Source organism: Macrosteles quadrilineatus, unplaced genomic scaffold (genome assembly GCF_028750875.1).
Source record: "Macrosteles quadrilineatus isolate MER2022 unplaced genomic scaffold, UCM_ALF_1.0 Scaffold_9__3_contigs__length_116548681, whole genome shotgun sequence".
Lineage (NCBI taxonomy): Eukaryota > Metazoa > Arthropoda > Insecta > Hemiptera > Cicadellidae > Macrosteles > Macrosteles quadrilineatus.
The window spans coordinates 28229900-28243967 of NW_026542602.1; positions in this window are offsets into that span (position 1 = coordinate 28229900).

Genomic DNA, 14068 nt, shown 5'->3' on the forward strand with positions numbered 1-14068 from the left:
ACCTAAATATCCATTAAAATTTATATTATTATAATAGGAAATAAATCTGACTAATTCAAGGGAATAATTTAGTACAAATCCAGCCGGTAAATGGAAAATCGCTTAGTCTGCAGGTTTGCTGCAGCCGGGTAATTTTTCATATATCAAACATTCGAATAAATATCAAACATGTTTAAAACCTTTAAATATATCGTTATAAGAAAATACCAGACGTCAAAGAGAATTCAGAACTCTCAAACGACCGCGAGCTATATTATAAATAAAGTATAAATTTACTTCTATTTGGAGTTTTAAAAGGTTGACACAATTCTGGGGGAACTATTTGTGGCAGCGAAGCAAAGCCGAACACGATTCCCAAACAAGAGTATCAAGTGAACAAAACGTTTGTTTAGGGGTTGTTGAAGGTTAGGGGGTGGTGGGAGGGGTCAAATACCCAGGTATGGGGGGGTGTACCCACGCGTGGAACCATGGCAACAGTGGCAACCCCTACTGGAGCTTCACAAGAAGTTATTTTCGTCGCACCCACACCTGATTTGCATAATGATCTTGTGTTTCTCTATTCACAAAGGATTTATGCAACTCCCGAAGTGTAATTATCACACTTTGCCACACAATTGCTATTACTATTTAAGTTACTTTTAAAAATACATTTATGGATATTTTTATTATTAGTGAATTTACCAGGGAACCAGATATGTTTGGTAAGGCATTGACGATATCTTAAGGGCAGTATTAGAGGAGTAAATGCCAGTTGGATGGTTTGGATCGTCCCCATGTAACAAGTCCTTTGACGTAAAATCAAAACAAAATTAATACATACAAATTATGAAGAAAATGTACAATGTGTGTTTTTGCATTATCAAAGCTGATGAAATATAATGAATTTTAGATGGTTGGTATGAAAAGAGGAAAAAAGTTATTCGTCACTCATTTGAGAATTTGACCCAAATGTAAAGTTGCAAAATAATAAAACTAATCTAGAGGCTATATTTTCTTATGGCAATAATGTAAATATTTAATATGAATTTGCAATTTAATTTGTTGGTTCTATGTATTTATTTTTTAACTTAGGTTTGTCTAAGCCGTTGCAATTTTTAAGGAGTGTTTAGGGAACGGTCCAACCCCTGGTTTTGTTTAGAATTAAAACTGTCGCCTTGTTTTCTGAAGGTTCGATTCCAAGAGGGGTTGTTACTGTTACATCGTTAAGGGATCTAACAACCATGAGCCATGGGAACGTTTTTGTAACCTCAAAAGTGTGTCCTTGAGGACAAAAGTGTAGGTTTTGTTACAATTGGAAACTAACAAAATATTAAAGTATTAAAGTAACAGTTTGGTATGGTGAAGTGAGGTTTTGCATATGAATTGGCAACTAATTAAGAAGTTTTTTTTAACGTAGTATCATCTGTGTCAGTTAGTTATGGTACGGTACGGTAGTAAAAGTCGTGGTAAAACTCACCACGACTGGACCGTGAATACAGTAATAATATTATTTAAATGATTTAATAAATAATTATTTAGTTTTAGTGATTAAGAAGTGATTTAGTTTAAAGTTGATTGCTTATAGATAACTTGGTCGCTAACAGAAACTGGTCGTGTTTAGCCTTAAGTCAAGTAAAATATTCGTGACATTCACTGAAGTACATTTGGCGTGTTAAAATTTTTTTGGATTTTTGTTGAAAATGACGATACCGTTACCATTTACGGATTCGTGGCATTATTTTTGAATATTTTTTAACTGTTTTTGTAGATGTGGGCAGTTTTGCCCTTAGGACATCAGGATCAAACTAGTAGCCCTTTATTCTATAGAGGGATTAAAGTGTATTCTAATAGCTTCTGTAATTAATAACCTTGCCTGAATATCGAAGTATGCAAAAGAAGGTATTGTTCCAATCTATTATTTTTGATTATCAAAAGCAACAACAGTTTCAGTCTGTGCATGTGTTCAAAAGTATAATTAGTTAGTTAGTGAGTAAGCAAGAAGATTTTTGAAATAAAGATTGTTAAAGGATTTTTAATAATTAAATTTAAATCCAAACCTTTAATAAACATTAATAATAAACGTGTTTACGGTTCTCAATAAATAACTATATTTATCAGTGTTCTTCGACAATGACAAAAAGTTTAATCTCAAACGAAGACCTTTCAAACTGTTTCGCAATATTGCAAAAGTTTCCCCGAAACAGTTTCGTGCAACTAAAATGGACGTTGAAGTCTAAAAATAACTTTCAATTTCGATCGAGAATGAAATGTCAGTCAGCGGTTTGTGATGTAGGGCACTGACCTCACCCTGATGTCTATTGACAGTTGTTTTCTCAGTTTCAACCAATGTGCTATTTATATCGCAGATTCACCGTAATTTTCATTTGTTATGATAACGTCGAGTGACAAGTTTTACTTGTCTCACGTTGTACCAGAGTACAGCTTGTTGAGAAATTGCTGTTATATTGTAGAGAAAGATTGTTGTCTCGTTTCGGGTGTTTGACGTGTGGTATTTTTGAAAGCAAATATGTTTTAAATGTGTAGGTAGTGTATATAATATATACTTATTATATTTTTTGGTAGTAGTAGAATTTTAAGTGGGAAGTGACTGGTAAATACTTCTAAAAAGTGTTTTTCTAAAGCATTTAACACATACAAATAAATTTTTAGAAGAAAATTAAAAATAGAGTCATAAATTTGAATTTAAGGAGCAAGGAACAATCTTCAGATGAAAAATATTTTAAAAGTTAAGTGAGTCTTTTAAAAGGACTTTAACGTGTGCAACTGTTCAAGCGCTTCTCGCGGCGCTGTTTGATGGCGCAACATAGCTATATACTGAGGCCCGAGTTGAGATTTCTAAGCTGAGGTAGAGCGCACCCTGTGAGTGTTCAGTGAGAGTTTTCATACATGTGCTTTTCTGTCTTAATCACATTCGTGTATCGGGTGCATTCTGTGTTTGCGTATTTATAATTCTTGCAAATGTAATCTCTCAATTCTGTCATACCAATGTAGATTCACATCATTGTTGCTGTAAATTCTCAATTTTCATCTTGCTTTGTCATAATTAACGTTACTGTTTCATTTCACAAACACAATGGTTCTTGTTAACTTATAATTCAATCAATGTCTTGTTCTTGTTTCTGATTGGTCATTGTTGTTGTTAAAATTTTGTTCTGTATTGTATAAAACTAGTCATTGTCACTGTTATTGTATTTGAAACTCTATTATTGTTCATTTGTACATAACTCTTTTTTATTACAAATATATACTATGTTAAGAGTTAAACATGTTTGTTGTAAATTGGCTTTTGCCGTTTGCATAAATAAATTAATCAGTTACTTTCACTTAGGCCTATAAATTACATCACTCTCGTCTCTATGTAAATCAGCTATTGCTTAGCTTGTAATTTCTCTTAAAAATATATAATTTATCATAGGTACTAATTTATTTGTTTTATAACTGATTTAAGTGATGGCAATGAGTGCTCTAGTTATATTGTCTATACTGTAATTACTTTACGAGTTAATCACAACAGTAGACTAATGTGGTAGTTTAGAGTATGTTTCACAACAAAGCAAGAGCATTAAAGTAGAACTGTATGTTACATGTTATCTAAATTAAAAATGATAATGCTTATACCTTAGGTTGGTGGGAGATTTTAGTATTTTAGTATCTAGATTGAAAAATAAATTGAGAGGTAAGTTTTGAGAAAATTAAAACATGGAACGTTTGGTATGGGAATGATTTAGGAATCAAAACTAGAAGTACATCCGGTTTGAATAAACTTCGTCAGAATGCTCGATGTTTTTCTTCGCAGTTGGTTTGCAGGGTAAATGTAGCGTATTGAAAGTAGCCGGCGTGGGACTAGATAGGTGATACGGCGTTCTACCTTATATTTACGTAAGGTAATTGATTAATGGCTGGTGAAACTGTGGTAATTCATTTGAAGCTCCTACTAACATTCAACCTGTAAATTACTTTACATAATGTTGGATTTAACGTTGACTTAGATTTATTCTGGCGTTTCGTTTACATGGTGATTCGTGACTTATTGTACGACCTTTAGGTTTGTGATTATCAATTTAATTTAGTTTGGATTATGTTTTATTTTGTACAACGCCAACACACCGAAGAGCTAGGGTTATATTTTACGGAGGAGATATCCAAATCCAAAGGAAGTAACATGAATGACTTGATAGCTTTAGCTTTGTAACTGACTAAGACCACCTGGTCATTTTACGGAGAACCATTTGTAAATACAACCATAGATAAAACGTGTTGGTTAGTCTATGATACAACTCAAAGATTAAGGACAGCTGGGTCCAGTCTCCAGCACCAAACCATAAAACAGCTGATTATTCACAGAGTCGAACCTGACACCTAACCACAAAACGAACGCTCTTGTTTATAGGTAGATAAAATAGATTTTACCATCTATTTCATATGTAGCCTTACAATTTCTTTGAGTCATTGGAATCAACAATTTCCATTTTATAAACAGAAAAATGCTAAAGGGTTTCTTAATACTTTGTGGCAATTTCTTTGGTTATAAAATCTCGCTATAAACCAAAGAGTTTTCAAAGAGATGTTCTTAAAAATTGGATATTAGTTTCACCACAACTCTGATGAAAAGCATACATATTTTTGCTTACAGCAGGATAAAAACCATCTGTATGCTATCATACGAATGATGTCTATGAGTTGTGCCTTTTTATACATCGTACATTTAATTTAGTCCCTATACGAGAATCATTGAACTAACAGAACAGGTAACAGAACAATATAAGACATTTAATTAATTAATTAAAACTTAATGTCATAACATTAACCGTCATTTAACAACATTGAGCAAAAGAGTTACAGATTACAAAACCACATTTTTTATATTTTAGATCAAGTAACACTAATAAAACATTCTATCAATGAAACATGGAATATAACAAGAGTCCCTAGCCAGGGTATGCGAAACAAGTTTGTGCGCTACAAATCCTATTGTTTAAACCCCAAATGGATTACCTGGTGGCAGAGGGTGGGAGGGTTTCGGGAGGGGAAGTTCAATTCAAGTACGTCATTGTTTCCATGACGTCAACTTCCTCCCCTTCCACGCCACCGACATCTCTGCCCTTCACCCCTCCTAAGGTAAGGCTAACGTCCTGAATGTTTACTTGTTTGTACACTTGTTGTCGAAGATGAAAATATAATCCTAGATTACATCAATTATGCACAAATCAATTTTGTCTTGTTAGCTAAAAGAATTACGTATGCAATGAATTAGTAGACAATCATTTCCCAAGCTATATACTATGCATTTAATGTAATGGCATAGATTAAACATACGTATGCTTAATCTATGGTAATGGTTAATGTTGTTGGCTAAAATAAATTTCCCACAATGTAGCCTATACTCTCAAATGTTTCCCAAATGTATTTCCCAAAATTTATACTTTGTATTTAATGCAATGTTTAATATTGTAGGCGACTTGTGAAAGCAGTATAGCAAGACTATAATATCATTGATTGTTCTTGCGTAGTTAATGTAAAATTAAATCCCTAAGTTGATTTTTCAGTGGTAAAACGTATTAAATGTCACAGAACATACACAATCAGCGAATTTCAAGTGTTATGGTACCTTTACCTGATATAATTTTCAACACTCGATCAGACAACCGTGTTACAGCTATCGGTCTACTACACTGTAGCGGGTCTGGCATAGCCGTTGATGGTAGCATGATCACTTTCTCAAATTGGCAATGTATGACCATTCCTGCACCACAAAAATGTTCTGAAAATGTAGATCGCAACAAAGTAATGATGAGAAAAATAAATAATAAAGGAGCCCCGAAGGCCAAAGTTAATGAAATCGCCAAAATCCGAATGCAGTGAAGGCAGAAATCTTTATTCGCTTTGTTCAGGTCAGAAGACAAAATATTGAATCAAGTTTGTCGTTTGTAAATATGTTTCTTGAGCTATAATCTTGTTCCTTTGTGTCAGTTATATTGTATGCCATTGAATACAATCATAGACTGAGGAAACAAAAGTATCTTTTTGTTTCCTTGGTCTATGGTTGCGGATTAAAATTAGCTTCATTTAGGCCTATGTTTACAAGGAAATAAAATAGGACTTTATATGGTTCTTACAGATGCATTTGCAAGATAAATAGTTAGATTTAATCGAATTTTGCTTATTTTGTTTATTTCATACTTAGGTAGTATAACATTTCAATAAAAACCAGCAGACCATTGACCACCACTGACTACCACTGACTATTGAAGGTATTACCCTCCCTGCAACAACAATTCTAAGTAATAATTGATATTAGTGTTGTTTTAAATCTGAGTACAATATTTTATTGAAAATTAGGGATGGACGGGTCTCGAAATTTCGGGAAATTTTCGGGAAGTTTTAAATCTCGTTCTACGAGACGAGATTCTATTTTGGTCGAGATTTTTTTCGAGACGAGATTTAACAAAAATTAACTTAAAAACTTTAAAAATATTTTTAAATGTTTTTTGAAAAAAAAACTAAAAGATTTAATTTTTTTTATTTTAAATTTAAAAAAATAAAAAAAACTCCTGCAGAAAGTCAATGCAATACCCGCAATACAGGAATGTGCTGATGTTGCGTTTCCTTTGCGAAGGCGTTTTTATTTAATTATTAATATATAATAGGTTACGTACCTTGGTCCGTCTTCATTCTTATTTTAGTCTATGGATGACTAGTTTCGGGTACAAAGACCCATTGTTGTGAAGACGGACCAAGGTACGTAACCTATTATATATTCGAATATCAGTCTTGGTGGCAAAGATGTTTAAATTAATTAATTATTAATTATTTACATGGAAATGTTGCTTCGGTTGTTTTATAATTTTTTTTACATAGCAAATGATGAGAAGTTTTGTTGTGTAAGCAGTGTGAGACATGTTTTACTACTGTAAACATAGCCAAAATAAGCCTCTCCAAAATCATTCTAAAAATAACAGAAGACTGAAAAATTTTTATTTGATACTTAACTAGTAATACTATTGTTTTTGACTTATAAATTTTATATTTTTCAAAGTTGAACTATACTAACTGATATCCATGTTTCCTATTCCGAAGAGTTATTTTTAATAAGTTAGGCCTTATAATTATTTTTTTTACACTGATGCTTTTATAAATGTGTTTTTTAATAAAAGGGTTTAAATATTTTTATCTATTATTTTTTTTTTATTTAACCAGTCTGTCATAAATCAGTTGGTATTTAAAAATGTTTTAAAAAATCAGGTTACGTGCATTTCCCGTTATGTATGAGAAGGTAAATCCCGTTTCGATCCCGTTTCAAAATTTTATGAGGAATAAAATATCCTGTCTCGTTTCGTCTTGAACTAAAAGTCAAATCTCGTCCATCCCTATTGAAAATCCAACCCGGTAAACTGGAATCCGCTTGGTCTGCAGGTTTGCTGCGGTGGGATTATGTTAACGCAGGTTACTGAATTAAAATTAGATTAGTATGGGTTTTAAACATGTTTCTATTGATTGGGGGTAAATTGTGTGATAATTTTTGTTACGATATAGTAAATCGTTGTTTTGGTAATGCAGTGCATTCGCATTGTTGTCTAGTTATTGTTGTTACTATTACTGAAATGCAATAGTTTGAAGGAAAAAATTATTCTGTAATTGGATACTGTTTTGTGTTGCATTCAAATTTTTTTTATAATATAGATAGATAGAGTTATATATGTGTCCGTGAACACGATAACTCGAGGAATTTATGTCCCATTTTTATGAAATTTGGTTTAAAGGTAGGAAAAGGTAGGTGTAAAGGAGGAATACACTTGAATGAGTTCGCGAACCAGCATAAAGTAGCTATTACCATAGGTGGCACGGTAAGACCTAGTCCCGGGACCGATTTACTTTTTAATTTGGATGTCCCCAGAGGCCAGACCCACTATTTGTTAAAATTTAAATTTCAATATATATATAATGAAAATCGTAGTGATTAGGGCTACGATTTTGATATAAAAATTTCCCATATAGCGAATAAGCTATTACCGTAGGACTCATGGTAAGACGTTCTGTGGTCATAATAACTATGTTTAAGACAAAAACGTGTAAATGAAACATGTAAAATATAAACTTCAAATACTTTATAAAGTGTTTCCAAAACCTAAAAGAGAACAACAAGTTACATGTTTCAAAATAAGTCAGCGCACCAGAAGCATAAACTTAAATGAAAAATACAACAAACAAGCGTGGCCAGCAGGAGAGCACAAGTTCACATGTACAGAAACCTTATACTGACGTCATAAATATCGAATGTATATATCGATTGTACCGGGTGGTTACGGGTTTTTCTTCGGAATGTAAGTATCGGTTGCACCGAATAAGTAAAGGGGTTTTTTTTGTAACACTTTATTTGACGAATTGAATACTCTCGGTAGTTTATCCATTATAAATCAAATAGTAGAAATACAATAATATTCATTACAGGCTGGGAATAAAATAATTACTGATACTTTGGATTGAACATCCAAGATGTTTGCAATTGTTTTCGTATTTACCTGACTTATAAAATAAAAACTTGAGTTCACAGGACGTTGAATATAAATACTAAACTACAGGAAATAAATACTAAGAATTTATTTCATAGCATCCACAATAATACAATAACTGTAATTAAAGTAGACGAATTACAGGAATTATTATCGATTCTAGAAGAGAGTGAAATAATAATTGTAACTTTGACATGTTAACGTTATGCTAATGTTTGGGAATTATTTACTAACAGATATTGCCCATCAGTGTAAGGTGACAATTTAAGAAGCCCAAGAGGACTGTTTTAGATGTAAAACTATCCTACAAATTAATCGGATTACTACTACTTAATGTTTCCTTATTTATATTATTTCCCAGTACTTTCATTTATAAATAGCAAGATAAGGCTTAGTAAGTAAAATGTTATTGTGAATTAAATGGAGCCAGAATAATATAATTGGGTAAAACTTATGGTGTTGGTGTTTCATTAAAGGCAGAGGATACACGTCCGGTAACCAGACGTGGATTAGACGTCGGGCAATTACTGTCATAACCTAACCTAACCAACCAAACTTGCTGATAATGAAAAAATCGAATTAGGATAAAATTCTTTCTCTATAAAAAAATTATAAATGCCAACAATTCTAATAAAAGATGTACAGTTAAGAATAAATGGTATTCAGTGCAAAATCTTCAACAAAAAGATAAAGTTACCAATGGGATTCGAACCCTGGACCTCTTGCATATTAGCCGAGCACCTTATCCCCTACACCACGACCACCGATGGCTGATCATAGTATTGTTGTGGTAAAGGCGTTCCAGGCTCCCGCAACCCCATGACGTCATTGCCGTACGCCTTATCCACGCCCGGTTACCGGACGCGTATCCTCTATGTTCATTAAAATGTACTAAAGGGGAAAATGAGAAAAAAGCTCTACTTTTTTCTGTAAACCTAAACCATTGATTATAATGTACTCACATGGAATTTACAGTCACGTAAAATAGGCCCTACAGTTTAACCATTGACTAAGTACTGTGACTCACAGTACCTACACTTAGTCAATGGTTAAACTGTAGGGCCTATTTTACGTGACTGTAAATTCCATAAAATAATATATCTAAAATTGTCACCTTACACTGATGGGCAATATCTGTTAGTAAATCATTCCCAAACATTAACCATAGATAAAACATACTCCCTTTAGATTTCTCATCCTAATGGAACAGCTTAAGACAATTTTATTGTTAGTTCTGTACGGTTTATGTAGAGGTCGTGTTTTGTTTACAATTTGTTTCCCGTTAATACAGTCATTTAAAACCTCGTTTAACCAAATAATACGATCTAATCATAAAATAGTTATTTGTGCAACTAGTGAGAAAAGTGAGCAATTGACTCACTCGAGAGAAATCCTTACTCACGAGCCGTAGGCGAGTGAGGAATGGTTTCTCGAGTGAGGCAATTGTACTTTGAACTCGAGTTGCACATTATACTTTTCCTACAGTTATCATAAAACAAATAAATTTGTGAAGAAACATTACCTATTTTTACACAGAAGTGAACTTTTAATATAACATTTAATGTGTAAGTGACAAATAAAACAGTACAACAGCTGACCAGCTGATTTACAGCCAGTGCTGCCAACGTATTTCGCGCGCATACGACGTTGCCTGCATGTTACGCGCTCACTATTTCGTGCCTTCACGTTGCAAATCTGGAGTGAGACAAAGTAATTAGAGTGAGACAATGTTAACATTGTCTCACTGATGAGCGAATTGGCCACTTTGCTTTCTCAAATCAGTGAGAGAACATGTACATTGTTAGGTAACTGTAGGAAAAATAAATTGTCCCCTAGTTATTTAACCAAACAGTAAAGCACAAATCAAGAAATTAACCCTAAAATAATAGAAACAAAATTTCGTCGACACTAGCGCCCAGTGTGGCGTACATGAACTAGACATGAAAAACGAGCTGCAAAATTTACAATGGGATGAGAAGTCTACTTGTGTTGGTTAGTCTATGCATTAACATAACGTTAACATGTCAAAGTTACAATTATTATTTCACTCTCTTCTAGAATCGATAATAATTCCTGTAATTCGTCTACTTTAATTACAGTTATTGTATTACAATTAACAACTGACTTGGTCTGATCATATAACGCAACTCTGTACTAGGTTAAGTAGAATGATCTGCCTTTTTCGTAAGCTTAATGATTTAGTTCCTATTAGTTATTTAAGATCAGTTTACTTTGCTTTATTTCAGTCTGCCTTGAACTATGGTATCATTTTTTGGGGTAATAGTTCTCATGTCTCCAATGTCTTAATATTACAAAAAAAGGTCCTGCGCATAATGGCTAGGGTTGATCCTGAGGAACATTGTCGCCCCATTTTTATTGAATTTAATATTTTAACCGTTATTAATTTATATATATTTAATATCATGTTAACTAGTTTTAAGGAAATGGACTCACATGCCATAAGGAGTGATTTTCATGATTTTCAAACTAGAAACAGACATCAATTTGATATACCCCATGTTAGACTGAGCAAAACAAAGAAAAGTCATAAAATTCTGGGCCTAAAATGTCTAAATAAATTGCCCAACAAATTGCTATCACTTCCTTACAAAGTTTTTAAAGCTAAAATTCATATGTGGCTAGTAAAGAATCCGTTCTACAAACTTAATGATTTTTTAGAATTTCCTAAACCATTAAATATTGAGTAATGATTGTACTTTTTTTTCTATTATAGTTATCCTCATCTGCATGTATTTTATGTTATCTTTGTATATTTTGATTTGACCTTGTACTCTACATCTATTGTACTCTACCTTGACAAATGTTTACCTACATAATACCTTCATTGACCATTCCACATGCATTTGTAATGTCTATTGGAAAATAAAGCTTTGATTTGATTTGATTTATTGTGGATGCTATGAAATAAATTCTAAGTATTTAGGCCCCTGAATATATGGTTTGACCTAGAAATAATTAGAACACAGATGAAACCATTGTTGTTCGATAGTGAAAAGTATTGTGAATAACATATCAAAAGTCTCCAAAAATATCTTTGGTGGAACACCACCATTTTTCCAAAATGGCGGCCAAATCCAGTAGTTTTTTGCTTTTTATTGAAATTCTGACTTTCCAGTCAATATTGGTGAAAAGTCGTCAATACATTTAATGTTCCTCCTGAAATTACCTTTAAAATGATACCAAATACACGTACCTACAACAAAAAATAAACCCCGTAGAAATAATAAAATATTTCAAATAAAAATATTTGTTATAAATTAATGTAATTGTCCATAAGCAAACTAAAAAAATAACAGACACAGGGATCGTATAAAAATTTGCAAGTAAACATTTTATGGTTTTATTTTTATTGTTGTGGTGTGCAGAGTGACATACCAAAAGTTGCAACAAATCAGTCCAGGTGAAACCCCTAAATTAAGGAAAAAAATGGCGGCTTTTCCCAATATTGGACAAATTTTGCAACAAAAGATACCACATTTTTCGAGATATTGACTTGGAACCACGACCGAAATTTTTTTGGATGGTCCGTACTTAATTTCAATAGGGGACGCTTTTTGGGCCACCATCTTGGATCAGCCATATTGGATCTGCCATATTGGACATAAATATTTTTAAATGTAATTATAGTGTTGTGACACAACATTATGAACTATATTTCCACGCTGATTTCAATGCTGAAATCCGTTTTTAAATAGGTTTTTTCGTTGCTTAAGATATATTAAAACGAAAACTCTCCCCTATACATCACTTATGGACGTATCGTACTTTGAAAATGTGTTTGGATTATTCTTCTCCAGGTATTATTAATGCTTGCAGTTCGTTCTAGCCTTAACATATTCAGTGATAAAAGAGCTGTCATTTTAGTTAGCTTTCATTTTGTTTTATTTATAGTTAAAACAGACTAGTTGTAGACGAGGCACAAACCCCAACACAAAATTAAATTTAACTTTTTTTTATCAGTTTCTGTTAAAAGATTTATATCTCGGGTTGTTAATATGTTGTTAACAAGTTCGTTCTGGTATCAAAGTATACTCAGTAAATGTTTGGCTTTAATTTTATTGATTATTAAATGAGACATGACAAATTTAAAACGAATCATGTAGGCCTACCTTCAATGAACTATTGAATGAATTATTGTTATTTTGAAATTTGTCTTTAGTTAAAGACATTTATCCCCAATTCTAAATAACTCCCAATAAGGAATCCATAGCTAAAATAAAAGTCAATACTTGAACGAATAGCTATGGCGAGTTTTTCCCCTTTTCACTCTGCACAACACTACAAAATAAAACCATAAAACGTTTGATGAAATTTTTTAAAGGCCATATCCTATGTTTATCTAAATATAATTTCCAAGTTACACAGTTACAGTTATTTATAAGTACAGTTATTTAAGTAAGTTAGTCATAGGTACCATCAGTCAACACCACTCCCAATCTGTTGGATCTGCTGGTGAACTATTTCCACGCCATACTTGAACCTGATGGTACAATCTTAGGCTGTGGTAGTTTTCAATGTGTTTTTAAATTGTCAAAGTACGAAACGTCCATAAGAAATGTATGGGGGAGAGTTTTCGTTTTTATATATCTTAAAATCGTAAAACGCCATTTAAAAACTGGTTTCAGCATTGAAATCAGCGTGGAAATCTAGTTCATAATGATGTGTCACACTATAATTACATTTAAAAATATTTATATCCAATATGGCTGATCCAAGATGGCGGCCCTAAAAGCGTCCCCTATTGAAATTAAGTACGGACCATCCAAAAAAATATCGGTCGTGGTTCCAAGTCAATATCTCGAAAAATGTGCAAAAAACATGTGCTATCTTTTTTTTGCAAAATTTGTCCAATATTGGGATAAGCCACCATTTTTTCCTTAATTTAGGGGTTTCCGGTGGACTGATTTTTTGCAACTTTTGGTATGTCACTCTGCACACCACAACAATAAAAATAAAACTATAAAATTTTTACTTGCAAATTTTTATACGATCCCTGTGTACGTTATTTTTAGTTTGCTTATGGACTATTACATTAATTTATAAAGATTTTTTTTATTTGAAATATTTTATTATTTCTACGGGGTTTATTTTTTGTTGTAGGTACATGTATTTGGTATCATTTTAAAGGTAATTTCAGGAGGAACATTAAATGTATTGACGACTTTTCACCAATATTGACTGGAAAGTCAGAATTTCAATAAAAAGCAAAAAACTACTGGATTTGGCCGCCATTTTGGAAAAATGGTGGTGTTCCACCAAAGATATTTTTGGAGACTTTTGATATGTTATTCACAATACTTTTCACTATCAAACAACAATGGTTTCATCTGTGTTCTAATTATTTCTAGGTTTTGCTATTTATTTTCTTATTTTAAGGCGCCTAATTCAACGTCCTGTGAACTCAAGTTTTTATTTTATAAGTCAGGTAAATACGAAAACAATTGCAAACATCTTGGATGTTCAATCCAAAGTATCAGTAATTATTTTATTCCCAGCCTGTAACGAATATTATTGTATTTCTACTATTTGATTTATAA